Source organism: Rhododendron vialii, chromosome 3a (genome assembly GCF_030253575.1).
Source record: "Rhododendron vialii isolate Sample 1 chromosome 3a, ASM3025357v1".
NCBI lineage: Eukaryota > Viridiplantae > Streptophyta > Magnoliopsida > Ericales > Ericaceae > Rhododendron > Rhododendron vialii.
Window position 1 is genome coordinate 23,036,195 of NC_080559.1, and position 4,871 is coordinate 23,041,065.

The 4,871-nt window shown below is 42.7% G+C and overlaps 1 long non-coding RNA gene across 1 annotated transcript; it reads left to right on the forward strand.

Annotated features, from left to right (window-relative positions):
• Positions 1-1,427: 1,427 nt before the first annotated feature.
• Positions 1,428-3,075, forward strand: LOC131320511 (uncharacterized). The gene is made up of 3 exons (XR_009198289.1): positions 1,428-1,522; positions 2,491-2,552; positions 2,849-3,075. It is a non-coding gene; the product is annotated as an uncharacterized LOC131320511 (long non-coding RNA).
• Positions 3,076-4,871: the final 1,796 nt, after the last annotated feature.

Here is a 4,871-nt window from a genome sequence, read left to right on the forward strand (position 1 = left end):
ATTCCTTGAACCTCCACGTGGCAGACAGGCATTAGTGGTTCAGTATGGCACGTCCCGTCCACACAACAGTTCAATTTTGGGGGTGACTTCAGTCGTTCTTACCCTTTTTCGTTCCAAACTCAAAGAATCGAAGCTTTTGTTGCGTTTTGATCTCAATCTCTACTCGATTTTCAAGTATTTCTTCATTCTCCATCCATTTCTTTGTGTTTTCGTCGTTTTTGTGCAAGTTATTATCCTAAAATAGGGATTTTTGTCACCGCTTGCACTGCCGTGCATTGTAGAACACTGTTGAACACCCAGAAATGCATAGTGATCTACAAAGTGTTCTTTCGAAGGAATAAGCACCTTCAACTGGTGTTCTTTAGAGCTTATGAACACCTTCAATTCTTTCAAACTCTAATACGTAACAAATGAGATCATCAATTTAACCGAACGATACCTAAGACGCCGAATGATAGAACAGACTGATGCAATGCACAACTTTACGAAACACTCGGCGTTTCTGGATGGTACATAACCATTCATGAGTTTCTTAGCAGAACGGTGATTGAACACCAAACGTAGGCACTTTTAGGACTTTTGACCATTCAATCAGCTAACGGTCTTCGCCCTTGCACTTTTGTTTTAGGTATGGCGTCATCCTTGTCTTCTTTGATGAGGATCATTTCTGATGAGGGAGCTTCGACGGAATTCAAACGGTCGGATCCAGAGATTTCTGACGCCATTAGGTATTACACTCGACACTCCCAAACCGGTGGAGAGACTATTCCTCAGTTTGAAGAGCTCGAAGGGGTAGAAGCGATCGATTTTCCTTTTTCAGCTATCCCCCTCTGCGCGATCGGTCTTGACCCAGACATAGTGGACATAGAGGACGATTCCGAGGACAAGAATGCGGAGGATCCAAACAAAGATGACAACGGTGAGGGTGAAGACGGTGAAGATGATGAAGCTGACGATGAAGGGGCCGAAGGAGAAATGGGCGGCGAGGATATGCCGGCTGTGTCCTTGAGCCGAGCGTATGAAGAGGCCGGCGCCCAATCGTCTACTCAGCCTTGTAAAAGGAGAAAAATTACCCCGATGGACCCTAATGAGATCTTGGACCGTTCGGGAAGAGAACCCTACCCTTATTGGCGGTGTTATAAAGATCGGGAGGGCTTTGCCCTCTTTCGAGAGTCCTGCGAAATCTCAGACGACATTTAAAGCCCTCTTCCGAGAGTCCTGTGAAATCCCGGATGACATTGTCTGTAACACTCTTTTTAATTGAGGTGCTTAAATGTTATATTTAATAACTTAAGGGCTAAAGTGCAATTTTTTTTAAATTTGTGCATGTGTGCCGTGTGTGTGTGCTGATGTGTTGTGTGTGTGTGGGTTTCTTTAAAACAAAGAAAAGAGAAAGAAAAAAAAACAGAAAGGAAACCCATCAAGGAGTTGTTCCAACGTGGAGAGAGAGAGAGAGAGGGAGAGAGAGAGAGAGACGGTGGAAAGAAGAGGTGGAAGAGTGATTGAAACCTCAATTCAGTAGGTAATTTTCATTCCCTTTTTGCTTAAATTCGTGTATAACAAATGAATATGCATAACTGTGTTTTGAGCAGAATTGAATCTGTCCTGTTTTTGATGAATATTTCTTGTTAACATACCGATCATGTTATTTTCTGATAATTTTACTGTAGGTGCCTCTGTGAGTTTAGTTTATGCTGTAAAAATTTCAGAATTTTCTGAATAGTATGGAAAAAGATAAAAATCTTGAACCAGGCTGCAGTCAGATTCGCGTCTGGGCAGACAGCCCAGACACATGTTGGAAAAACGGGCATAACTTCTTGCTCGGGTACCGGTTTTACTCACCGTTTCTTGATTCCGAAACTAGACTCGCATATCTTTCTGAATATGTATGGGTTGTGTCGTGGTTCTTTCTAGATTATAGCAGTTTTTGAATTAAAGTTCAGGTTTTGGTGATTCTGGAATTCTGGGCAGGTTTTGTAGCTGTGTTCTTAATCAATTTTGTCATAGTTAAATGTACTTATTGACTATGGGTTCTCATGAGTCTTAAACATTGATCAGTTGGTGAAGTTTTGATGTTGAAATTATTGGAAAAGATTGAGTATATGATTTTTAATGAGTATTCGATCGCAGACTGTTCTGCTGGAACTGTGATTTCTGTTTCCGACGTGTAACTTTATTTGGGCATATCTTAGTCATTCGGAGTCCAATTTGGGCAAATTTTATATCTAGATTGATGTACTAGAAGTCTTCTTGCTAGTGGTGGTGGTCTTGTAGGATTCTTTGAAACCTATAGAATTTTTATAGTCAGAAATCGATCAGTGGTTCTGTTGATAATGTGTGAAATTGTGGAATTCTTGGTTTTGGGTACGAATTGGTGAATTTACTTTTGTTCGGCATACGTTAAATAGTTGAATTCATGCAGAACATTGTTAATGCATTTGTTAAAGCCTTAAAAGTATTTCTATACTAAAATGTTTGGCTTGTGGATAGGTGACGAGTCGGTGAATCAAGGAGCACCGAAACCATAGTTGTACTTTCTTTTGGAGTACGAGGTGAGTGTTTGATTCATAGATGTTGTTCTATATTGAACTGAACTTGAATGTTGGCTTAGTGCCCGGTGATTGGCTTTATGCCATATGGCTTTATGCCTTAAACTATTGGCTGTGTGCCCGGTGATTGGCTTAATGCCAAAAGGCTTTATGCCTTAAATTATTGGCTTTGTGCCCGGTGTTGCTTTTAATTACTTGGTTCACTGTTTGACTGGTTGAGATATATCTTTTAGCTGTACCTTTAATATGGAATTGCATCCATGTCTCATAACACTCCTGGATTCCATTTTGGAATCCAGTTTTGCAGGCGTTGTAGATATCCACTGCTGATCGTCGTGGGGTTGTACGCTCGCTTAGGGTAGCACGTCGGGAAGGCTGGACTAGTTTTGGCAAAATTTTGTAAATAGGGATGTAGTTGCAGCCTATGTTTAAATTTGGTTTATTGTATAGTTTAATGCTTTCTTAAGACTTCCGCTGTGTTTGTAAGAACGTTAAGTTTTGCGTTATCAATAAAATGGTTGTTGGATAATTTAGTTGCTAAAACTTGAGTTATAGAAATGGGTTGGTGGTTGATGTTGCACCCTCACGTCGGTTTAGGCTCATTTGAGTGCTGGCCCGGGGTGGGGTGTGACATTGTCATTTCTCTTGTTGAGGCAACTGAATCAAATTCAGCGATGAACATATTATCGTGCCTTTGATGGCAATTACCGAGGGCGGGCTTCGGTTTCCAATGCATAGGATTCTTGGGGAGATCCGTCATACATTCAACTTGACCCTATGCCAATTGAGCGTAAATACATACAGGCTTATCCACTCGGTCATAAAGCTCGCCGAGGTTAAGATGTTCCACTTAGAGGGACATCATATCTTCGAAAACTACATGATGTCTCGAAACCCAAAATATGATCAGTATTTACATGTGTGTTTGGAGAGGGAAAGAGAAGCTCGTTGGCGAAGGGATGTACGACTTTGAGAAATGGGCTACGAATTATGTGGAGATTCGAGGAAATTACATTTTCGGACCTCATGAGTATGGGAGGTTTGAGGTACGGACCCGTAGGGAGAGCCATGTAAGCATAGGACAACTTCCTTTTTAATTATATATGTATTTGTTTTACTTAGTACTAGCATGTTTTTTTTTGTTATTAACATATACCTTCTTGCTTGGAAGATAGCAGAAAAATCAATAAGGAGTGGTCGAAGAGGGCCACGAACTGCGGCCTAGTTAAAGCTCTGTTATTCATTCCGGAGGAGGAAAGGGACACTTACAAATTACTGGACTTCGAGCCAATGTATAAGGGCTTCATCCGAAGGAAAGCATCCAAGCCAGTCATCATCGAACTAGAAGGGTGAGGGACCGATCCCCAGGCGTCGTTCAGTGAATTGCCTGAGGAACTTCTTCCGAGCGCCAACAGACCACTCCAACGGTTAATCAGGGAACTGATTGAGGAAGTACCTTTCATGCTCGATAATGAAATGTTTCCTCGGAACGTGAAAGCTATGCTGCAGGAGAAGAAAGACAAAAAAGAAAAAGAAAATGCCGAACGTCCGGAGCGTTGGAATCGACCCCTTGCTCCAACCTTTTGACTCCACCTCCTCCCCTTTCGTCCCTCAATCGAACATCCACCACTCCTCTCTCCTTGAAAGACGCACAAGCCAGAAAAAGGCCCAAGACAATGCTGCCATTAGAAGAAGGGGATGATGTGGCCAAGGAAAAATACACCCCCGGCTAGGGAATCCCCTGACACCCGAACTTCATCATGCCCTATAAGAAGTAGGTCCTGACCTCCAACAGCTTGCAAATGGATCCTACCGTTGCCTTCATCCTTTTCTTTGGCTTAGCTCTGCCAAACGATATCCAGCGTCTGAAGACGCTAAAGTCAGCGATGGAAGACTATTATTATCATTCGGGCAGGGAAAGCTCTTTCGACACATCTGTTGCTCGTTTATTCTTTGTTCACTTGTTTCTGTGCATAAACTTTTCCATCTATTTTACACTCAGGCCACTCAGTCGTTCATGTGCGCTCAGTGTTACCTGAGCGAACATGAACATGATAAGGCGATGAAGTTGCTGCGATAGTCAGTGGAATTCAACCAGAGCTAGGTGGAGGAGTACAAGAAGACCTTGCAAGAGTCAGATGCCGAGCGCCGAAAGCTGGAAGGTCAAGTGACAAACTCAGAACGAGTTGATCACAGGATTGTAGGGTGCCGCTGAGTAAGCCAGATTCGAGTGAAAGGCTGAAGGGAGGAAGGAGATGGAGGGAGAGTTGGAAGCGAATTTGAAGGAGGTGTATGACGAGGGCTACTGAAAGGCTGAGGACG